The sequence below is a fragment of the Culex pipiens genome, chromosome 2, assembly GCF_016801865.2.
Source record: "Culex pipiens pallens isolate TS chromosome 2, TS_CPP_V2, whole genome shotgun sequence".
NCBI lineage: Eukaryota > Metazoa > Arthropoda > Insecta > Diptera > Culicidae > Culex > Culex pipiens.
Window position 1 is genome coordinate 132,621,760 of NC_068938.1, and position 25,566 is coordinate 132,647,325.

The 25,566-nt window shown below is 36.8% G+C and overlaps 1 protein-coding gene across 2 annotated transcripts in view; it reads left to right on the forward strand.

Annotated features, from left to right (window-relative positions):
• The first annotated feature begins 1,208 nt into the window (after positions 1 to 1,208).
• The window catches only part of LOC120425007 (uncharacterized), a 157,116-nt gene continuing 132,758 nt past the window's right edge, over positions 1,209 to 25,566 (forward strand). The window contains exons 1-2 of one of the 2 annotated variants that reach the window (XM_052708584.1): positions 1,209 to 1,263; positions 2,305 to 2,585. The gene's annotated coding sequence lies outside the window, so the exon portion shown is untranslated. Of the gene's footprint in view, positions 1,264 to 1,402; positions 2,586 to 25,566 lie in introns of those variants that run through there. The other variant, XM_039589382.2, reaches the window with a different exon arrangement.

Here is a 25,566-nt window from a genome sequence, read left to right on the forward strand (position 1 = left end):
AGATTAGACATCTCAACCATATTCATATGGCAAAACCCTGAAATTGAGTTTTTTTTTTCTGAAAGCACGTAGCTTTGCGACTTTTTTAGAACAGTCTTAGAAAAATGTTACTTTAGCAAGGATGCCAAATGCACAGATATGTCTGTGTTTCACAGACATTTGGGCTTGTGCCAGACATTTTTTGAAGTGCACAGATTTTAAAAAAACATTCATTAAATTAATATATCAACCGAAACGCAAAAACGCGATTTCTGATGGATTTCTAATGCTGTAAATTGAATGCCCAGAAATACACAGACTTTTTTACGGTCATTTTAAAAACCAAGTGGCATCCCTGCTATGTATAATTGAATCACGAAATATATTTTTTTTTCGATGTCTTATTTTTGATTGCCAACCACTAAACATTTCTCAAGTGATTTTGATTTTTTTAATCCAGGTGGTGGTTAATATGACGGTGTTGCAATATTTAAAAAAATGCATTTGGTAATTTAAAAGGCAATTGACCACTAAAATTGAACTCGGTCGCAGAACTATAGTTCTATAGACTTCGATGTTAAAAAATTAGAGATTGGCAACTTTATGGAAAATTACCGACAATATTTGAATATTTGGTTAAACAAATGCTAAATTTAACAAAACATAGTTTTTCAGTAAAAATGTTTATTTTTTTGACTTTTTAACATAATCCGTGGTGCAAAATTTTATCACATATTATGTTAAAGCACAAGTTAAAGTATAATACTTCAACTAAAACTGTTTGTGTTAACATAACATTGTGCTCTTATTTGTATCATATTAACATTTTGATGTTTCTTGTAGTCAAAATAGTAAGTTAAGATATAACCCCTGCCCTACCCCTATTTTTAATTTGAAAAATCTTCAAATGTTAAATTAAAATGTCACGTTTAAAAACAAAAAGGCAAATTAGAACATCTTTCGTGCAATTCACCCCGAACTGCACATCGTCACTATTCACCCTCACGCAAAACTCCGACAAACTCGCTGCTTCCACTTTCTCTGCACTGCGCACGCTCCCTGATTCTAACTCCGACACGCGCCCGAAGTAAGGCTAGAGCTGTCAAAGTCGTACGACGAACGAATCCCAAACCAAACCAAAACAAGCATCCCTCGCCTGATAGCAAAACGCTCTGTTGCATACCTTTCGGCGCTTCAGTTTCCCTCGAACACGCGCTTCGGTCGGTCGCGTCGTCGTGTTTCGTTAGCGATTTGTAAGAGGCGGGGTGCGGGCAGTGCCACATGGTTTGTTGTTGATAACAAAGTGTAGATTCGGGGGTGGGGGTGGTGCGCTCGTTTGTAGTGGTGACGTCGCAGCTGTCAGTTACGCGTGTAGTGGTGCCGTTTGTACAACTATTTAACTAGCAATTATTGGGGTTCGGTTGGAAGTGGAGGTGGAGTAGTCTACTTTCAGGGGTAGTGCGAGGGGGGTTTTCGCCACCAGAGGACGCTACCGGTGGCCAAAAACGGAAACGGCTACGCTCGTTACAAAAACAGACGTGCCACCGCGGAGTTCGACTAGTTTCGTGTCTGCATTCGGGCGATTCACTGGTCGGAATTTTTGGTGCGGGTGGTTGTCTACCTTGAGGCGCGAAATAAAGTTCGTTCGGTTTGTTTTGCGAAACACGTACCGTTTTCGATTCTGGAAAAGATTATTGGGCTGAATAAAAAAACAAAGTTTTTTTTGGGGAAAGTTCCGGTCTGTTTGGTCTTTGTTTGTTCGTCCGGCGACGGCGCCTGCAAGTAGGCTATAAATCATAATGTAATAAATTTGTAGCGAATTTCTTCGTTTATTCCGGTCGTTTTCGGTTTTTTTTTTGCCGGCGGCCAAACGAAAGTAACTTCCTTGCCTTTCTCCGGTAGAATACAAATTCGGGGTCATCCCTTTATCCTTGGGGGTAGGAAAATCGGAACAAAGAAAGTGTTTTTTCTCGAAAAGGGAAACGTCTAAAAACAAAACGCTTCTGCTTAGTCACACACTAAACTTTGTTCGGAAAAATCAAGAAGCAGAAAAAGAAGCCGAAATTTCCGCCATTAATGTGATTAATGATGTGCGAAGGCGATTAGTGAAATTAGGCAATTCACAGTGGCTTAGTCGATGAAGGAAGGAGGAAGAGCCAAGTCAGTCGTGAAGAAGCTTAAGATTGCTTAGCTTTAATCGCCTGAATGGCGATAGCAGCTCAGTGTGATGATGATGGTGCAGATGGCGCGCTTCGGCTGGAAGATGGGATGAAAATGTGCGTCTGATGGAAATGTGTGCGTTTTTTTTCTTCTTTTTTTTGGGAGGAGTGAGGTTGAAATGTGCTGAGTGATACCCGAAATTGGATCTTTTTCTGCCTCGAAATATCCAGAGAAAAAAAGTGATGAGAAGGGAAAGGTTAAATGTTATGGCGTGAAAGTCATCGAATGCCAAGGAAGTGAAGATTGTTTTCAGTGTCACGTCATCACGACACGACGTTGAGTTTCCGGGTGCGAAGACAAAATTGTTGTGCTAAAACAAACAACGCGTTGCAGGTGCTGTTGGTAGATTGAAGAAGAGTGTTTCGAGGTGCTGTGAGCAGTGAGTGGTAAGTTTTTTTATCATTCATTTCTTTAATTCTTGATTCTTTTGAATCAAAAAGTCATCATTGTACTTCAACTTATCATACAAAACATGTCCTTAAAACTTTATTCAATCATGCAATGATTTAAAGTGCTTTTAAACGAACATTACCGATAATTGTCTCAATTTAGTAGCATACAGAAAATGTTTGGAATTCAGGCTGGTACAAATATTCTTCATGTTTTAATGCAACCCTTTTTCAATGAAATTATAAATATTTATGAAAAAATAAAAATATTCAAAGAATGCTATGTGATTTGGTTCAATAAAGCACAAAAAACGCTTTTTTTTTGTGTAAAAATGGCATACAAAATCTCGTTTGAAACTATGTTTTGCAAAGTAATATAATAACCTAAGGAGCAAGAAATTTCAAAACTTCCAAAAAAAGTTCCTTTTCGATTGGAACTATTAAAACAAGTTAAAAAAAATGTTTCAGTCAAATTTCAGTTCAATGCGTTTTCCAATGATTGGACCAATCCATGTTTTTTATTCCAACCAATTAATCGCCCTGTTCTATTAATAGGAATTCAAGAAAAGAATTTGATGATATTATGTACAAAAGCCGTTTCAAATATTTTTATTCTAATTTTATAGCACCCCTTTCTCCTCTGCTCCTTCTTCAATACTGGGTTGAAAAATCAGCTGACAAAAAATATTTTTTGAGGTCTTAAAAATTTAAATAACGATAGATGTGTTATGAACTACAAACAATTTAAAAATCTATAAGCTGTTTTGAATATTATGATAGCGTATTTGGACAATATTAAAATTATTTAAAAAAAATGAATGTCGGCAAAAAAAATCGTTTTTGCCTTCCTCAACTTCATGAGGAAAGGCTATAAAATCACTTGAAAAGCGAACTTCTTACTATGACCTTCTAGACCCACCTTCATTTATACATATCGACTCAGAATCAAATTCTGAGCAAATGTCTGTGCGGGTGGTTGGATGTTGATCAAAAAAATTGCACTGGATTATCTCGGCACTGGCTGAACCGATTTTGTTCGTTTTGGCATCATTCGATCCGTCTTGGGGTCCCCTAAGTCACTATCTATAAATGGTGATGTTTAGTTAAGTACTTCAATAGTTATCTGTAAAACACGATATTGACTAATGTCCGGAAGATTGTAAAAAGGGTGTTTTTTGTAAGAAACCCCGTTATGCTATACATTTTGAGAAAGGTATTTGAAAGACCTTTCCAACGCGTCCAAGGCATTGAATATCTGACAACCCTATCAAAAGTTATGGTCACTTAAGTGCTATTTACACACTTTTTTTGAAGCCGGATCTCAAAAATGTTGATGAAAAGTTGTCCGGACCTATCAACCGACCCATCGTTGGATAGGTAATCAAAAGACCATAATTTCGACGAAACAAAAAAGGGTTGAAATTGCTACAGATCCAGCTGAGGCAGCTTTATGGAATCGGCTTCGTTAGCTCAATTTTTCTTAATATTATAGCTTTTATGGCAGAAACGAAAGTAACGCTTTTTTTTTAGCAATTTGTTTGCATGTATTCAGGCGCAACTTAATACAAGCAGGAAGCTTTTTTTTAGAAGGAAGGCACCAATCACTGAGGTAATTTAAAGTAACGTTTTTTCAGCTATGATCGGCAGCATTGTTTGAAAGGCATAGGTTTAAAGCAGTTCCAAAAAATCAAACTGTGTAAAGCCTTTGCTGATACATTATCTTTAATATTCAAGAAATAATTACGAACAAATTATTATTACCAACAAATATTTAAAAAATCTTAGCTTAATATATGTTTCATTTACTTAATTATTATAAATTCATAACATGGAATTATCCTGTTCAAAAACACTTTATAACACTTTATCAACATTTAGACTTAATCAAGGCTCAATCAATCGACGCGTTGCAACGGCTTGAACTTTCATGTTGATCATTCAAATAACCTTCGAATGGAATGTACAGTGAAGATTACGGATATTTTGAAGGTTGTATTTTATGTTGTAATATTTCCCCCTCTTGAGTTTAAACAACACATCTTTTGTGCATAGTAAATGTGATTTGAATTGAATTGTTTGCTGTAATATTTAAATTGAATTGAGCTTACTTTTAAAAAGTTTTAAAATTAAGGTTTTGATGTTGAATCATTTTATGTCAACTAAGTAGGCAAGTCCAGTAATCGATACAGCCCAGACTCGATTATCCGGAGCCTCGTTTGTCCGAAGTTCGATTATACGAAGGTTTGTACGGGGCTTCGGATAAGCTTGACAATCAAAAACAGTACATAAAAAATCCGTGATTCGATTATCCGAAGATTTGATTATCTGAAGTGATTTTTTTTCGAGGCAATCGTACAATCGAGTAGACTGTAGTCAACAGAAATCTCAAGTTTATTGCCTATTGGACCATTCCTCTAGTTTTGGCACCTCCCTCTTTCGTTTCTTTCGTTCATGACATTGCAAGGTGGTCAACACACACATTTTCCATTTCATTGGAAATTGTACTGAAAAATCGATAAAAATATTATGTATTATGTAACCCCTGTAAATCGGCAAAAATGTCAGAACAAAATTAAACTTTTGTTTAAATCTGATTTCAGGGTTTTAAATTATACATTTTCATCAATTGACAAAACAAGTTTGAAGACATTTGGTTGTATCATTGCCGAGATATATCTATTTGAAGTTATCAGTTTCAAAAAATGGGACTAACGTTTTAAAAGGGCGTAATATTGAATGTTTGGCCCTGTCGTATAAACAAAGTCCGAAGAAGCAAAATATAGAGAATTTTCTCAGCATTTCAAAAATATTTTTTTCCAAAGGTGTGCAAACATGTGTACTAATTTAAAAAAATTAAAAACTGCGACTATTTTAAAAAAGTCACCTAAATATGGATTTAACTCGAAAACGGTGCACTTTATCAAAATTTTACTTGAGTACTTTTTGATTGCAAATTTGATTTTACATCGAAAAATGAAGTTGAAAAAATTTTGCGACCGATATTTCGATTTTTTGAATAAATAAGTATTGATTAAAAAAATCATGACTCGGTCAATGATTTTTTGCACAACCTGGAAATTTCTGAAAAGTTGGCATTTTATGTTCTTTAAAACATATAAAAAAATAAAAAAATAATAATAATAGTGTTTTTTTTGCAATTCAAGTTTAAGAGATAAAAAGTTAAATAAAAAAATTACCAATTTTTTTTACCGTGTATCATTTTTTTCCAGTGTAGTCCGTATCCATACCTACAACTTTGCCGAAGACACCAAATCGATAAAAAAATTCCTTCAAAAGTTACAGATTTTTGAATTTTCATACATCATTTGTAAATGGACAGCTACGAAACTTGTATGGAAAATTATATGGACAAACTAATGATGCAAAATGGCTTCTTTGGGCATACCGAAGGCACCAAAAAAGTTTCAGTCGGATTAAAAAATACAAAAAAAAAATCGAATGACCGAAATCCTAGAGAACTGCTTACCTGTTTAAATGTAGACATTAAAATTCGGATGTTTGATTGAAAAATAAAAATAAAATAAGAATCGGTTTTTAAGGTGACATCTAGTATTTTTGGAAACGTACCTAACAATAAATGTGAACCGGAGATTTTTTATATTTTCTTTTTTTTAAAGGGCGTAATTGGATGAAAACAATTTTTGATATATGTTTCTATTGTTTAATTGGTTCAACTACTCGGGTTTGTTAAAATTTTCACCAACAAATTGGTCTCTCGAGCAAAAACATGAAAAATTCAATCAATGAAAAAGCATCTATTTTATATATTTAATCGCCTTACCCAAAACATCCTCAGTCCCAAATGGTAGTCCCAGATGTTCTCTTTAAGCTCCAGGTCGGATATCTTTTCTATGGAGTTTGAAAGTTTGGCTATTTTTTCATTAAAATTCTAATAACTTCCTTTAGATTTAGTTAATTGGGACGCTTCACCCTTCATTTTGCTGCATTTTTAATTTTAATTAAATTTTTCTTAGTAGACAATTTGAGATTGTTCAATAGGCCGTCCCAAAAAAATGAAAAGTTGTCAAATCTTTGGTGCTCACCCCTAGAATGATAGATTAGGATGTCAGGAACAATGTTTTCATACAACAAAAAAAATCCCAAAAATGGTTTACAACTCGCGCGCGGAGCTTGAATGAAAAAAGTGCATTTTTCGAGTATTTTTCAGAAATGCGCGTAACAATCATACTAAAGTCATTCAAATTTGGTCGCCTTGGGCTTCAAGTTATAGCTAAGTGTCCGCTGAACAAATTCCTGTACAGACATGGTCCATAAAAGCTTGTGTTTTAGCATGGCAGGGCGTTTTAGCAAGAAAAATTTGTATTTTTAGCTAAAAAATTTCAAAAATCACTCTTCAAAACGAGCCAAAACATTTTGCAGCCAAAACTAATGCATACAGCTTATAGGCAATTTTACGGAGATCATTTTGCTATTTTTGACATTCATTTATGTCCATGCAAAGCCAAGATATTTGCAATAAAACAGATAAAATGATGAACGAAACAAAACAATGAATTTCAATCACCATTACTTATTATCATTCCAACGCTCAAGGCTCCAAAAAAGTTGGAACGGTAACTTCAACTCAATGGTTCTCGAGCATAACTCAACCAATCAAGATAATTCTTCTTACCAGTGATTTGTTAGGATGTCTAGATGATTCTAAAGCTTTGCAGAACTTAATTTGATCAAATCTGAATTTTTTGCGATCAAAAACATCGCTCCAACTTTTTTTAGAGTGTAAAAAAAAATCGCCAAAAATTCCGCGGAGGCAGTCGGTTTTAAAAAGGTGGAACGATGTTTTCGGTCGCAGAAATTACAGATTTGTTCAAATCAAGTTCTGCAAAATTTTAGGATCATCTAGACATTCTTACAAATCACTGGAAACAAGAATCGTCCCGATTGGTTGTGTAATGCCCGAGAACCAGCGAGTTGAAGTTGCCGTTCCACCTTTTTTGGGAGGCTTGGGCGTCCGTGTAAGTTGGACATGCGTTGGGCGTTCCAGTGTTATCAAACAACACACAGGTAAAAGGACAAACAAAAATAACTTTTCCCTTAAATAAATTTCATTGTTTATCCCACAAAGAGCCATGATCCTGCTTGCCTGCCCTTAAAATTCACTTCCATTTTCCCTCACGATCCAACGATTCTTCCCACCACCTTTCTTACACCATCACCTTGCCCTACTCGGTGGCGCGTGTATCTTACGATCCCATAACCAAGATAGTTGATACTGCTACTGCCATAGTTCCGGAGCGCACATACGGTCTACCAAACACTGCTTCATGTTGGTAGTGGTGGTGTGCTAAAACACACATAAAAGTGAGTTCTGAAGCTGCTTTCTACTTTGCTATACGTGGGGTGGATAAACTAAACACTTGCACTATATGCCGATGTGGGGCTGTCTTAAAGCTTGAGCTACATTTTAGTGTTTCGATTTGAAAATTTAATGTTTCTCACGGTGAGAAGGTTGAATTCTACGTTCTGTACCAGAAACGGCATCGGCTTTGCCTATCGAAAGGCTTCGCTCTGTAGTGTTTCTGCCATTATCATGCCTACTTGCAGGCGCACTCTGGCCCGACAGCAGCGCCATGAAATATTCAAAATCGGCTACTTTCGGCTCAATTCTAACCACTTATGCCAAGTGGCCAACATTTCCTATTCTCAGGATCTGTGGGATTAGCTCGAGTCCCACATGCCACTTCCGGTTCACCGGGCAGAGCACAATCTCGATAATTTTATGCCCTCCCTCTTGGGGTAATTAAGACCGGCCACTTCGAGGGAGGATGCCAACCGAGGGGCAGGCGGATGTAAAATACCATGTTTTATCTTACTTTGGCCAAGCTCTTTTTGTACCAACAGACGGCACTTTCCGGGGGTGGTTTTTCGACAATGTAAAGTGCCCCCAAAGCAAAAAGTCAAAGAAAAAAAAGGACCATCTTGGGTGAATTTTCCTGGTTCTGTCGTCACCTCGCACCGCCACCCTCGTGGGACAATGGAGGCGTTATCGCACAAGACCGACCTCGTAAGGACACGGAATGGGCCCCCACGCCGGAATTGTCGGTTTTGTCGGTTGGTCGTTTTATGACGCGAGGGAGTTGATGGAGTCGTTTCCCGAGGAAAAAAAAGTCTGCCAAATGTTGCAAATTGCATAGCTTTAGGCGAAATTTGGTAGAGGTTGGTGGTTGAAAGCATACTTTAAGGCGATTGTTTCCGCGAAAAAGTGGCTTTAAAACGGATCGATTGTTGAAAAAAGGGGTATTGAAAACAAACTCTTGAATCCCTTTGTTTCGAACAACCTGTGAGCCACTCCCTCTTGTACGGAAAAAAAGCAGTGGAAAATTATCCTCAAACCCAAACCCAGGGAGTTGGTTCTTGTTTGTGCTTCCGGTTCACCACATGCATACATACAGGCTTAACACACATCCGCTCACGTACGCTCACACACACACACACACATGTTCGCGCTGCTGATGACGAAGCGGTTCACTGTTTGTTTACAAAACACAAACAGGATTAGTTTTCGTGCTGCTGCCGCTGCCACTACTGCTTCATTATGGAGCTGTGCTCTAGGGCTTGGTCCAAGTGTTGCCACCTTTGTACGAACTTCTTGTTGTTGATTTTACTATAGAACAAAATAAATTGCAATGCCACAAACAACATTTTCAAATATTTCAAAAAACTCTAGTAGACGTACCACCCTAATGAACTTATAGTTCCTCCAAATTCCCAGTGCCACCCTAATGCTCGCAGATCGTTTATCTCACACCCACCCCACTATCTGATGCTATTAGTTTTGGATGTGTGCAAAAACGGGATTCTCAGCAGTGTGCCTAACGAAGGTGGCGTACATAAACCACGTGCGCAAAGTTTGGTTTATTATCCTGGAGCAACGAAGAGAGAGGCGCTGAATAAACTTTCCATTACGCGTGGATATTATTTCTAGAGTTTTATATTCTGGTTTTTGGTTGGGTTAAGTTGGATTCGTTTTTTTATAGGTACCGAAAGGGCACTTCAATTTTAAAGTGCAAAGTATTTGAAATTGCCATTTCAATTCAAATATTATAAAATTTCAAAAAATTATGTTCAACTGACGATTCTGCTTACTTTTTGAGGGACAAAAAAACAATAAGTTTCATGTTTCATGTAAAACTTATCACAAAACTGAAAAATAAAAACTTTCTTTATTCATTCCCAACACTTAATTTAAAAAAGCTAAAAAGTGGCAAATTGAACATTGGGGCAAATAAAGATGGTAATCCCATGAAAGGATTACGAAAAAGGCTACAGGTTTTTAGATTTAAAAAATAGTTAAATAAAATGGCTCTCACAAGTCGTAGTTTCAACCAATCAGGCTCATATTTGGGGGAAAGGTGTATCTACACGTCTGCCATAATAGTGGCTATGGTTATGGACGCTCCCTTGAAAAGTAATTCATAAATGTTTGATTCGGGGTGTAAAAGTAAATCATGGACAAAAATTACTTTTTCGCTCGTAGGCTGCCATTGATACCAAAACTAATATTTCCTCAGATTTCTTCCGACATCTTATAGGGAATGAGTTGGGCTACAATGTCCTTTTATTAAGTTTGACCAAAATTAAGAATATATCCAGAATCCAGGGCTGTGAATTGTTTGTTCCCCACTTCTAACAATGAGACACATTGATTTTTCTTCATTAAACTTTTCAAAATCTATGTAAATCTTTCAAAACATGAATTGAAAGTGATTTTGGGCATATTTATTGAGTTTTAACTTTATTTTACCAAAAATATAAAGTTATTTGGTACAAAAAAACATTCTAGTTGGCAAAATAATGCCTCAAAATAAAACCATTTCAATACCAAGTTGAGGCCATCTGGATTTTTGAACATTGCTTGAATACCAAAACTTGGTATTGCCATTGTTTTATTTTTAGGTATTCCCGCGCCCTTGGAAAATCAGATTTTGGTATTCCTGTGATTTTCCACATACATGATTTTGGTATGATTACATGGTATTTTACCATCTATTACTGGGCAACCAAGGTCACATTTTGGTCGCTGGTATTTGCATAAGTAATACAAAAATTTGGTATTTTCATACCATTTTTGAGTGCAGCAGTTGCAGTTAGTGAAAAAACGGAAATGATCCATATGCAACAGCCAAATCTACTCATCTGCTGATTTCATGTTGTTCTTAGTGATATTCTTCACCACATCGAATGCATTTGTCATTGATGAACGGCATGTGCTTGAAGTTCTTGAAGCTTCTGAGCAATTCTCTACGAAATCGGTCTTTTTTGTAGAATTTTAATTTTTGTATTTTTTAATATGACTGAAACTTTTTTGGTGCCTTCGGTATGCCCAAAGAAGCCATTTTGCATCATTAGTTTGTCCATATAATTTTCCATACAAATTTGGCAGCTGTCCATACAAAAATGATAAATGGATAATACAAAAATCTGTATCTTTCGAAGGAATTTTTTGATCCATTTGGTGTCTTCGCCAAAGTTGTAGGTATGGATATGGACTACACTGAAAAAAAATGATACACGCTAAAAAAATTTGGTAATTTATTATTTAACTTTTTGTCACTAAAACTTGATTTGCAAAAAAATACTATTTTTAATTTTTTTTTATTTTTTGATATGTTTTAGAGGACATCAAATGTCAACTTTTCAGAAATTTCCAGGTTGTGCAAAAAATCTTTGACCGAGTCATGAATTTTTGAATCAATACTGATTTTTTCAAAAACATCGAAATATTGGTCGCAAAAAATTTTCAACTTCATTTGTCGATGTAAAATCAAATTTGCAATCAAAAAGTACTCAAGTGAATTTTTGATAAAGTGCACCGTTTTCAAGTTAAATCCATTTTCAGGTGACTTTTTTGAAAATAGTCGCAGTTTTTCATTTTTTTTAATTAGTGCACATGTTTACACACCTTTAAAAAAACTATTTTTGTAAAGCTGAGAAAATTTTCTATATTTTGCTTTTTTTAACTTTGTTGATACGACCCTTAGTTGCTGAGATATTGCCATGCAAGTGCTTAAAAACAGGAAAATTGATGTTTTCTAAGTCTCACCCAAACAACCCAACATTTTCTAATGTCGATATCTCAGCAAACAATGGTCCAATTTACAATGTTAAAATATGATACATTTGTGAAATTTTCCGATCTTTTCAAAAAAAAATATTTTCAACTTTTTTAAATCAAGAATTTCATTTCAAAAGGGCTAAACATTGAATATTACACATTTTTAAATGTTTTTCTTGGTTTAAAAATTAAGTAAGTAAAAAGTAAAAAAGTAAGTATTTCGATTTTTTGAAAAAAATCAGTATTGATTCAAAAATTCATAACTCGGTCAAAGATTTTTTGCACAACCTGGAAATTTCTGAAAAGTTGACATTTGATGTCCTCTAAAACATATAAAAAAAAATAAAAATAGGGTTTTTTTGCAAATCAAGTTTTAGTGACAAAAAGTTAAATAAAAATTTCCAAAAAAAATTTTAGCGTGTATCATTATATCTACAACTTTCCCGAAGACACCAAATCGATCAAAAAATTCCTTCAAAAGATACAGATTTTGTATTATCCATTTATCATTTTTGTATGGACAGCTGCCAAATTTGTATGGAAAATTATATGGACAAACTAATGATGCAAAATGGCTTCTTTGGGCATACCGAAGGCACCAAAAAAGTTTCAGTCGGATTAAAAAATACAAAAAAAAATCGAATGACCGAAATCTGAGAGAACTGCTCTTCTGGAAAGTAACAAGATTGAAAAATAAGTGTTATTAAAATGAAATTGGATTGAAATTCACCAAACTTCAATAATCTGTCGATTGACTCGTTTTTCAAAGTATTTGGTTATCCCGACTTAGAGAAATTTCAACGATTTAAAAAAAACTTTGTGGGTAAATAAAAAAAACTAAATCAGCTTTTACATTTTTGAGTTTCAATTAATTTTAGCGCAAAATTAATTACCTCGTCAAAGTTTAAACAAATTTCCCATAGTTTCAGAGGAATTTGATAAAACACTTCAATACCAAAATAATACCAAAATGTGGCATCCTGGCTAAGAAAATTTTCCACAGTTTCAAGTCATTTCTTTAGGGGGTATATCAAAAATGTTTAAAATCAAGTTTGAAATTTCCAGTTTTCAATGAAGGCATTCGCTTTGAGACATCATTTTAGCGCAAAATTAATTATTTTGTAAAAATTGGTCAAAATTTTCCCATAGTTTCAGAGGAATTTGATAAAATACTGTAATACTAAAAGAATACCAAAATGTGGTGTTCGACCATTGACAAATTCTGCAATTTTGCAATATCAAAACAATACTTCAAATTGGTATGATACCACATTTTGCTCTTGCATAATCCTTAAGACAAATTTAAAAGGGTCCAGAAATACCAAAATTTAGTATTGACACAAGAGAAAGGTATTATTACGCATTTCCCTTGTTATTTACCCATGCTCGGATGGATTGAAACTTAAAAAAAAAACTGGTCAAAAAATTGACCACCAAAAACTCTTTCGATTGACCAACCAAAACTCTTTCGTAAAATTCTGTTTCTGTATTGCAGATTCTAAAAGTAAGTTTATCATTAAATGACATGTATCTCTTTATTTGACAGTAACCAGATATTACAGTGCTTTAAAATTTATTTTTCAACTTTTTTGATTTAAAATATGTATATTTTTTTTTATTTTGAGAACGCCATCAATTCCAAAGCACTGAAGACTTGTTTTTTTGTAAAAATCCAGTAAAATGAAAAGGGTCATACCGAAATATATGTTCTCGGATTCATTATCAGGGGTGGGTTATGAATGGCTTTTTATCAATCAGATCTAAGGTCGATTGGCTTGATGAATGTATTCTTGAAGAATAAAAAATTAAAATGAATTACATTTCCAGTGTGGATACGACTGTTCTAACCTTGATGCTTTAACTAGAGATCAAGCTGCCAACCACCCAGCATCATCTCCTTACACAACTCTGCCCCCATCCACCCACAACCTCGCTCTTCCAAAATAGCTGCTTTGCCGCCGCCAAATTTTGTTTACCTACTAACGAATGTTCGGGCACTCTCAAACACCCTCACCAAATTGATCCAATTCCGGCCTCCGGAACAAAATGTGCCAAGCCAGCATCCTCTGGAAGGGAAGTTGCTCTGTAGAGTGTCTTCCACCTCCCCACCCCTCCACCACGGGGTCTCCATGACAGTTGGCAGACGAAAATTCTACTTTATTTCACTTTTCTTCACTCCCTCCTCCGCCTCCAGCTGGAAATTGAGGGTGGTTCACAGGGGGAAACAGGACGACGAGAATAGCTTATTGACTTTGTTTCCTCGAAATGAAGGTTATTTTAAAGGGGATCAACCAGACCAACACGCCGTGTGGCCCCAAGTCTGTACTTTGTGCTGGATCTCCTTCCCTCTCTCTCTAGAGCAGTGTTGTTGTCAGTTATGGTTCGATGCACATCAGCCCGCTGCCAGACGAGAAACGGAACGTGATGGAGGCAACGTAACGCCACTCTCGTTGGATCTACTGGAGTTTCATCCCAGAGATGAGGCGCATCCCCTCCTTCGAGGACTGGGCTTAAATTGAGATTCACGGCATTCTGCATAAGACAGACAAGAGTTTATGGGATGAAAATTTAATAATAGGCACAATTGGTGCTGTAACCTTTTGTCAGATTTTGGCTCAATGACTTCAGGGATTTTTTTTTGAATCGAAAAATTAAATACCTGTGACTTTGAACAAACTATTCCAAAATCACATGCCTCGTTTAAAAACTAATTGATTTTTTTTTTGGTCAAAATTATCCCATAGTTCTAACCATTTTAAACAGAGTCCTTTAGGGGGTATATCAAATAATTAAAAAAAAACAACTTTCAAAATTTCAACTTTTTAGAATAATTTTAGCTTAAGGACCCCATTTCAAGGCCAAAATAAGATCTAAACATATTTAACACAAGAAAAAAAAAAGAGTTTTTGAAATGTATAACATTTCCTCTTATTAGCGTGTTATTAAACATTTTCAATATAATATCACTTCAATACCAAATTTTGTTATTTTATCAGAAACTGCTATTATTTTTTTCTTCTTGAAGTTGAACTTCAAGATAAAATAATAACCCTTTTTGTTATTTTAACAGGATTTGTTTTTGAAATATTATTAATTTTGTTATTACCGTCTGCCCGGAGAGCCCTTGATGCATTTATTTATTTATAAGGTTTCAGTTTCAATGGTCTAGAAGGCACATTCCGTGAGAAGTCTCGATTTAGACTATGTTCCCAAGACTTCACTTCAAGAGGTCAGGAGCTTCAAAGGGTTCCCGTGGTCCGATGAGTCAATCTTCGATTGCAGGGAATAGCACCCGGGGGTACCCTAATTTGGACCACCCTAATGTATATATTACCATTCATTTTGAAAGCGAACGAGGGTTCCTTTCAACCCCACCGTGCCCATTGCTACAATCTCCAGTAGATGACAGCTAATTTTAAAAAGCCTCCCAGAGCCGACAACACATAATGTCAACGAACGACTGGCTGCAGCTCTAAACGGAAGTCCTCACCACTCTTGGCCAAAAGGCAAAAAAATACCACCCAGAGATGGCGCTTTTGCTACTAAACGCCCGAAGGTAGACAAGATAGTGTATAAATAGCTGGGGCCCATCACGCGCCGCCCGTCGGAAGTGGACCAAGTGCCTGACGGAGCACCGAGCAATTTTGTCGGCCAACGGCCGTCCGTCGCTCAGTGCTGTGTAAACCGGGTGTGTAGAGCCCCGGGATGGTGAGCCAAAGCTGGTACCAAGGCACGGGACACGTGTGTGAGGTAGGGGCTCATTTGGGTCAAATTTGTTAGCTTTGATTTTTTTCGGATTTGTGTACAATAGCAAGTTTTTAAGTATTCTCAATAAAAGTTAAATTTTGATTTGAAAAATCTTGTTAAACTACTAAAAATACCCCATTCAGCCCTCATTGCAAGTTAGAAAAGAACAAAAAGACGCAATCTAATTGGACACTCTTCCCGCTCCCCAAACCTTGGAACCCCACTGAACTTCCCCTTAAATTCTTCCACAGTTCTCTTAATATTTCTTTTTTCCCTCATTTTTTTTTTTTGTTTTTTTACCTCCTACCCCCACTCACACCCAGTGTCGAGACGACGCCAACCAGAGTAATTGGACCTGACTGGACAGAAAATAAAACCTGCGAAAGGACACGTGGAGCAATGCGGCTGTGTGTGTGTGTTTCCTGATGATGAGTCGTGAAATGCAGACGTATTTTGCGGAGGAATTACGCGGAGTGGGATCTGAGGTAAGGTGGGGGGGAGCAACCTCCCTGCCAAGTGGGTGAGGAGATTAATTGTTGTCCTGGAAATGAATTCCCCGCGTGTTGAGGAGCGATTTTATCTTCACACCTGGCACGGCACCTCTCTCGGTTCGTTTGCCACGAGGAGAGATTATCCTCAGCCACGTGGCGTGGCTGCACGGAGTTGACTTGATGAATTTGCAGTTTTCTTTATTTCAAATTAAATAATTTTCTGTGGTTTTGCACGGAGAAAAAAGAGTTCCCAAAATCGTGAACAAGCGTTCATGAAAATGAGAACCACGAACAAAGTGTTCAAATTTCATGGTATGTTTTTCAAAATCGTTGTTCGAGGTTCTCATTTTCATGAACGCTTGTTCACGATTTTGGGAACTCTTTTTTCTCCGTGTGGGGAGTTGATTTGCTGTGAATTATTGAGGGAGAAGTTTCAAAGTTAAACTTAGTTTCCTAGAAACCGAATATCCAGTTATTATACATTTTGTAACATCCATTTTTGATTTGTGATCAAAAGCAAAGAGCAATTTCACATACCGTAAACCAGGGATAGGATAGGATTTCAATTTATTTTTGGAATATTTTCCAACTGGATAGGCCACACAAAATCCATGCACTATTTTCTGGATTGTTTTTGTCAATAGTGCTTTAAAAAATAGTTGCTCAGAAATTCTTGTTTTGAATTCCAGGGTGACCTTGATAATCATAATTTTTCTTATTAAAATAAGATTTAAAGAGTTCTTTTTGCGTAAAATGTACTTAATGAATATAAATTTAAGGTATTTTTTAAAGGGTCAGAGTTTTGCCTACTTTTTAAAAATAGTTTTGTTTATAAAATTATCGATTTATATTGTCATATAAGTCAAAATTAATTCAAAGCACTATAAAAAGTTTTCACATTTTATATGATTTTATATGGGTAATTCTCCGCCAACTCACACAGCAGTTGCCCCGACCCCTCTTCGATTTGCGTGAAACTTTGTCCTAAGGGGTAACTTTTGTCCCTGATCACGAATCCGAGGTCCGTTTTTTGATATCTCGTGACGGAGGGGCGGTACGACCCCTTCCATTTTTGAACATGCGAAAAAAGAGGTGTTTTTCAATAATTTGCAGCCTGAAACGGTGATGAGATAGAAATTTGGTGTCAAAGGGACTTTTATGTAAAATTAGACGCCCGATTTGATGGCGTACTCAGAATTCCGAAAAAACGTATTTTTCATCGAAAAAAACACTAAAAAAGTTTTAAAAATTCTCCCATTTTCCGTTATTCGACTGTAAAAAATTTTGGAACATGTCATTTTATGGGAAATTTAATGTACTTTTCGAATCTACATTGTCCCAGAAGGGTCATTTTTTCATTTAGAACAAAATTTTTCATTTTAAAATTTCGTGTTTTTTCTAACTTTGCAGGGTTATTTTTTAGAGTGTAACAATGTTCTACAAAGTTGTAGAGCAGACAATTACAAAAATTTTAATATATATACATAAGGGTTTTGCTTATAAACATCACAAGTTATCACGATTTTACGAAAAAAAGTTTTAAAAAAGTTGGTCGTCATCGATCATGGCCGTTCATGGTCACCCGCGACAGACACGGACGACGAAACAAAGAGAAACGCAAAAAGTAACTTTTTCAAAACTTTTTTTCGTAAAATCGCGATAACTTGTGATGTTTATAAGCAAACCCCTTATGTCTATATATCAAATTTTTTGTAATTGTCTGCTCTACAACTTTGTAGAACATTGTTACACTCTAAAAAATAACCCTGCAAAGTTAGAAAAAACACGAAATTTTAAAATGAAAAATTTTGTTCTAAATGAAAAAATGACCCTTCTGGGACAATGTAGATTCGAAAAGTACATTAAATTTCCCATAAAATGACATGTTTCAAAATTTTTTACAGTCGAGTAACGGAAAATGGGAGAATTTTTAAAACTTTTTTAGTGTTTTTTTCGATGAAAAATACGTTTTTTCGGAATTCTGAGTACGCCATCAAATCGGGCGTCTAATTTTACATAAAAGTCCCTTTGACACCAAATTTCTATCTCATCACCGTTTCAGGCTGCAAATTATTGAAAAACACCTCTTTTTTCGCATGTTCAAAAATGGAAGGGGTCGTACCGCCCCTCCGTCACGAGATATCAAAAAACGGACCTCGGATTCGTGATCAGGGACAAAAGTTACCCCTTAGGACAAAGTTTCACGCAAATCGAAGAGGGGTCGGGGCAACTTTTCCCGATTTCGTGTGAGTTGGTAGAGAATTACCCATATGGTTTTACTGAAACTGGCAATAAATTTGGATATTTTTTTTCCGAATTGTGTTTCAAAAACACGTAAAACTTATTATTTGGAAACTAACTTCTGCAGATTCGAAGCGTACATTCAATTGGACTATAACTCATTTTTATTTATTTTTTAAATCGACTTAATTCAGCTATATTACATAAACTTTGAAAAATATTTGCAGCGGCCTATGTTTCGAAGTATATCCTTTAATTTTTCACAAAATACCATATTTTTCGATAGTACTCAAATTTTCAATATGAGTACCAGAGAAACAAAATTTGGTATGAATTTTCACTTCATTAGATTTTTTTTTTTGTTTAAAGCTAAAATATTCAAAAATATCGTATTTTTTCAGAAATACTGTGATTTTTGAAATATGCAGATGGATATCGATCGACAAAACAATGTATGCTTTTTCACCTCATTATTTTTTTTTTGAAAAATACTTAAAATTTCAAAAAATTGTAATTTTTTCGAAAATTATCGAATTGTCAGAATTAGCGATATGGGTGTCAAACGAAGCGAAATTCGGTATGTTTTCTCTCAACATTTGCGCGTTTTCTCATAAATATGCATTAGGGTGGGTACGGATTTTGAAAAGTTCTCAGATCAAGTTCTGGTGTGGTCCCCCTTGTAGGGCATACCCATTGGGACTTTCACGCCAAAGGAGAATGGGCGAATTTGGTCGAAGGATGTACACGAACGGGACCAACTTTTTTCGAAAGATCTCACCGAGACATGAAAAAAAGTCTTCTGGACCAACTCTCTAAACCCCGGGGTTCAAAAGTTACAAGTTGTTGAAGTTTGAGCATTTTGGGTAAAAATGTACAGAAAATTGTATTTTTGCTATTTCTAGAATCATTCATAAAATCTCTATTTTATAATGGATTTTGCTTATCTTGACTTCATTCGACGCGTATCAGCAAGAACTATGAGTTCTGATATGTCTTAGCATGATTGAAACATGATTTCTCTTGTTTTTATCCGTTTAAACCGTTTGTGCACGAGGCATCCCATAGAAACAAGTCGAAACTTCAAGGTTTTGAAACCGAATCCGACCCAGACTGCTTCAGTGAGTATTGAAGGCTTCAGTGTAATGTTGTAACAACTTATTGGGATGGTCTGAGTCATCCGAGAACTCCTTGGAGTTAAGACTGGTGAGTCTACCGCCGTAACAAGCAAGATGTCGGCGGTTTTTGACCACTGATAATACCCGCATGGCTTCAGTGAGTATGGTAGACTACTATGCTGATGTGTTGGAGTGTCCTGGGTTCTCCTAGGACTTCCTGGAGTTAAGATCTGTGAGTCTACTACCGTAACAAGCAAAATGTCGACCGGTTTTGACCCCGGAACATACCCGCATAACTTCAGTCAGTATAGTAGACTGCTTTGTTGGGATGACTTTGGTCATCCTAAGACTCCCTGGAGCTATGATCTGTAGGTCTACGGCTGTTACAAGGGCTCCCTGGAATGGTCCAGTGCATCCCAACAAAACAGCAATACAGTCTGCCTACACATTAACAAAGCAGTCTACTATACTGACTGAAGTTATGCGGGTATGTTCCCGGGTCAAAACCGGTCGACATTTTGCTTGTTACGGTAGTAGACTCACAGATCTTAACTCCAGGGAGTCCTAGGAGAACCCAGGACACTCCAACACATCAGCATAGTAGTCTACCATACTTACTGAAGCCATGCGGGTATGATCCGTGGTCAAAAACCGCCGACATCTTGCTTGTTACGGCGGTAGACTCACCAGTCTTAACTCCAAGGAGTTCTCGGATGACTCAGACCATCCCAATAAGTTGTTACAACATTACACTGAAGCCTTCAATACTCACTGAAGCAGTCTGGGTCGGATTCGGTTTCAAAACCTTGAAGTTTCGACTTGTTTTTATGGGATGCCTCGTGCACAAACGGTTTAAACGGATAAAAACAAGAGAAATCATGTTTTAATCATGCTAAGACATATCAGAACTCATAGTTCTTGCTGATACGCGTCGAATGAAGTCAAGATCAGCAATATCCATAATAAAATAGAGATTTTATGAATGATTCAAGAAATAGCCAAAATACAATTTTTTGTACATTTTTACCCAAAATGCTCAAACTTCAACAACTTGTAACTTTTGAACCCCGGGGTTTAGAGAGTTGGTCCAGAAGACTTTTTTTCATGTCTCGGCGAGATCTTTCGAAAAAAGTTGGTCCCGTTCGTGTACATCCTTGGACCAGCTCCCATACAAATTTGCCCATTCTCCTTTCAGCTCATTTGGTTGAAAACTGGCTTTTCTCAAGCGAGTTCAAGTTTACATGGAATTTACTATGTGAAATTTTGAATTTTCGTTCATTCGCTCCTACAGGCCTGGGGAAAACATGTAAAAACTTCTAGGATGGCCAGAAATGAGCGGAATCGTCTGGAGAACAACTTTAGCGAGACCAGGTCGATTCGTTCAACCCCCATGGAGCTCAACGGCAATACATACGGGGTTTTCGGAACCAACGGTTTTCCCCAGAAAAGCATCAAATTTTCCTTAGCAGGCTATGAATGCTTGATGAACACCGCGACGCCACATGTCAAACAGCGCCACATGTCAAACAGCTGAAGCACATGTCAAAATGAGCTGAAATTTGCCGTGAGAGTCCCTATCTGTATGCCCTACAAGGGGAACCACACCAGAACTTGATCTGAGAACTTTTCAAAATCCATACCCACCCTAATATACATACAAAAAAAAAAAATCACAAAGCACCTTATTTTTTTGAAAATACTTATATTTTTAAAATTTGCAATCTGGATTTCAACGAAATTAAATTCTTCATGCTTCAAACAAACATTCAAATTTTGTATCCCTCATATAAAATTTTGCTTAAAAAAAATGAAATTTTTAGTATTTTCAAAAAATCACGGTGATTTACAGAAAAAAAATAATATTGTGGATGTCCATTCAAAATTTGGAATATTTTTTAGGAATTTTGAGTAAATATTAAAAAAAAACAAACTTAACCCACCTATATGGTTGATGCCTTCCTCACTTTTTACCAACAATGGGTAATATGAGTGGTTTGGACACATATTTCAGCTATTTTTTTAGATCCAGAAAAATAAGTACACAGATATAACTTAAGTGGTCATAACTCGAGACAGGGTTGCCAGATCTTCTTTGCTGTGGACTCGTTGGAAAGGTCTCTCGATTACCTAACCAACGATTGGTCGGATGATGGATCCGGACATCGTTTACATGCATATAAATGAGATCCGGATATACGTGAAAACACATTTTTATACATAACTTTTGAACTAGTTATCGAAACTTCAAACAATTAAATAGCGGTGTATGGGACTCTATATCAAGTCAATTGCAACTGGTTTGGTCAAAATCGGTTCAGCCAGTGCTGAGAAAACTCAGTGAGAATTTTGGTCACATACATACATACACACACACATACACACACAGACATTTGTTCAGTTTTCGATTCTGAGTCGATATGTATACATGAAGGTGGGTCTTCGAGCTTTTAATAGGAAGTTCATTTTTAGAGCAGGATTATAGCCTTGCCTCAGTGAGGTAGGCAAAAATATAAAAAGTTAAAATGTATACCAAATTTCACTTCCATTGATAACAATATTGAAAATTTTGATAATTTGAGTACTTTCGAAAAAATACGGTAGCTCGTGAAAATTCTAAGCTGGGTGCTGAATAGTGGTTCACAAAAGGGCCTCAATTTTGAACTGTCAAAGTGGAACCAATTTACTGTTCGCCAAAAGTAGAGAGTATTGTTATCGATCATTCAAAATTGCTTGTTTTTTGCAAGATTGAAAAATATGTGGCTTTGAGGACCTGGAGTTTAAGTCAAGAAATCTTAAGAAAGTGACAGGCGAGATCGTCATTTTTTATAAGTATGAATGGAAGTTGTTTATGGAGTCGATGCGGTTTTATCTATGCAGAAGTTGTCTTTGTTGTTTGATTCCGTTTGAAAACCTGGTTTATTGAAAATCTTCTCTATTTGATGGATCAGTTTCACTAGAATTAGCAACGTTTTTTCGCTGGACAGGAAGAGCTGCAGGTTCAAAAATCAACCAGGGAATTTATCTGCGACATCGCAAAATAAAACTCTCACAGCAGTTCTACGTCTCCCGTAAAAAAGAAAAACCTCTTCTAACCGATCTAAATTTGAAAACGCACACAATTTTCCAACAAAACATTGCAAATACTAGAAAAATTAGACACATACTACTGATTATAAAACCGCTCATTTTCCAGTAATTAAAAAGTCATGCTTGTGCTTGAACAGCCTCCTACTTTGTAGATGTAAACAAAGTAGGATCATTCGAAAATCACGTTAGGCATTTTCTCTATTCATCACCCAGATTCTTTGTAACTAATGTAGTGAGTTTCAAAGTATAAATACTCAGCATTTTTGCAAAATACCGTTTTTTTATATTATGAGTAAAAGCATTGAAAATTTAACATGATATGATTGATTCAGTCGATTTTTGAATAATTTTAAAATTAGTCATCGCCCATCATCGGCGATAAGATTATCGCCGGGTAGATTATCGAAGTGACGATAACGAAAGAACTATCGTTATCGTTACAAGCTTGGTTTGGAACTATTATTGTATTTTTTCCGATAAAAAAATCTTTTTTTCCAAATTCTTGGTGGAATCGAGTTGTATGGGAAAATTGAAAATGGTAAAAATCCAATCAGCACCACATTTATTGGGTCCCTTTTAGGGTCCCAAACAACCTCCCAAAATTTGGGAGCGATTGGTTCAACCCACGATTGGCGCAAATCGATTGATATTTGTATGGAAATTACTATGGGGAATCTTGCATTTTTACATTTTTCAATTTTCAAAACTCATTTTAAATTATTTTATGAAACTAACACCGTAGAAGTATAGCTCTGGATGTCCTTAACAACTCTCCACAAGACAGTATGGTGCTAAATTTCTTCTAACAAAAGTTACCGAGCGTAACTTTTGTTAAATTTTACGTAAAAGTCCGTTTGACACAAAATTTTCTCAAAAATCATTTCAGGCTGCAAATGATTGAAAAACGCGTATTTTTTCGCATGTTCGAATGGGATGGTCACGAGATATAAAAAAATTGAACTCAAATTGATGATCAGGGATAAAAATTACCCCTTCGGACAAAGTTTCTCGCAAATCGAAGAAAAGTTGGGGCGATTTTTCCCAATTACGTTGGGGAAGAATTACCCATTAAAATTAACGTTAAATTATTCGCAACCCATGTTTTGATAAATTACTGTTTCCACTGTGTGAACTTCACATATTTTTTAAAGGTTTGATTTCATCATCTTTAGCAGGTTTAAATTTGGGTTTTCCTTCTTTATAAGCGGAATGATACCTTTAAGATCCTGAACTGTTGAGACAGACTGAACAGACAGACCTCCTAAGTGAATTCTAGCACGGTGCACAGCCAGCAATCTCCAACCGAAACAGAGTCATCAGCAATCAAATCAAACAGTCTCATAAAATCATATTCACAGCTGTTTCACAGCCTGTTGAATATTTTCCCTTACCGTGTGCCCCAAAACCATGCTCCAAAGGAAAACCCGTTTTGCGAGCTTCATTCGCACATATGGTGACGGCCGTTCTCCCTCTCTGAAGCCACCCAGATTTCAGGTACAACTCACACTCACTTTGTTCATCATGATGCCGTTGCCTGCAGGAAACCTTCAGGACAATGTGATCATTATGGCCCCTCGCAACGCAAAAAAAACGAGGGTGCCTTTTATGTCCCCTTTCACCCCGAGCACCCAAAAACACGTTTCATGGAGTGACTCTATCAACGCCGATATCAGACACATGTGGGTGGGTGTGTGCGCGCACTTCAACAGAGGCGTTTTTATTTGATATTAATATTCGTTGTTCAACGAGCACATTCGCCTTTTGGTCGACCTCGTCGGAGTTTGGGGGGTAGTGCCTTTAGGCCACGTGGGTGAAAAAGAGGGGGTTGGGAGCAAAGTGTGTGGTAACAGCATATGTAGAGCGGAGCTATATGGTACGGCGTCGTACCGAACTTTTGAGGTCTTGGCTCGTACTACGTCAGGTTGCATCCAATCAGGTTCGGGAAGTCCCGAGCAGAAATGTTTTAAAGTTGTAGGAAAGATTCGGTCAGAAAATCAGTAGAAGTTTCAGTTTCAGTTCAATGTCAGTTAATGTTCAGTTTCAGTTCAGGTTCAGTTCAGGTTCAGTTCAGGTTCAGTTCAGGTTCAGTTCAGGTTCAGTTCAGGTTCAGTTCAGGTTCAGTTCAGGTTCAGTTCAGGTTCAGTTCAGGTTCAGTTCAGGTTCAGTTCAGGTTCAGTTCAGGTTCAGTTCAGGTTCAGTTCAGGTTCAGTTCAGGTTCAGTTCAGGTTCAGTTCAGGTTCAGTTCAGGTTCAGTTCAGGTTCAGGTTCAGTTCAGGTTCAGTTCAGGTTCAGTTCAGGTTCAGTTCAGGTTCAGTTCAGGTTCAGTTCAGGTTCAGTTCAGGTTCAGTTCAGGTTCAGTTCAGGTTCAGTTCAGGTTCAGTTCAGGTTCAGTTCAGGTTCAGTTCAGGTTCAGTTCAGGTTCAGTTCAGGTTCAGTTCAGGTTCAGTTCAGGTTCAGTTCAGGTTCAGTTCTGGTTCAGTTCAGGTTCAGTTCAGGTTCAGTTCAGGTTCAGTTCAGGTTCAGTTCAGGTTCAGTTCAGGTTCAGGTTCAGTTCAGGTTCAGTTCAGGTTCAGTTCAGGTTCAGTTCAGGTTCAGTTCAGGTTCAGTTCAGGTTCAGTTCAGGTTCAGTTCAGGTTCAGTTCAGGTTCAGTTCAGGTTCAGTTCAGGTTCAGTTCAGGTTCAGTTCAGGTTCAGTTCAGGTTCAGTTCAGGTTCAGTTCAGGTTCAGTTCAGGTTCAGTTCAGGTTCAGTTCAGGTTCAGTTCAGGTTCAGTTCAGGTTCAGTTCAGGTTCAGTTCAGGTTCAGTTCAGGTTCAGTTCAGGTTCAGTTCAGGTTCAGTTCAGGTTCAGTTCAGGTTCAGTTCAGGTTCAGTTCAGGTTCAGTTCAGGTTCAGTTCAGGTTCAGTTCAGGTTCAGTTCAGGTTCAGTTCAGGTTCAGTTCAGGTTCAGTTCAGGTTCAGTTCAGGTTCAGTTCAGGTTCAGTTCAGGTTCAGTTCAGGTTCAGTTCAGGTTCAGTTCAGGTTCAGTTCAGGTTCAGTTCAGGTTCAGTTCAGGTTCAGTTCAGGTTCAGTTCAGGTTCAGGTTCAGTTCAGGTTCAGTTCAGGTTCAGTTCAGGTTCAGTTCAGGTTCAGTTCAGGTTCAGTTCAGGTTCAGTTCAGGTTCAGTTCAGGTTCAGTTCAGGTTCAGTTCAGGTTCAGTTCAG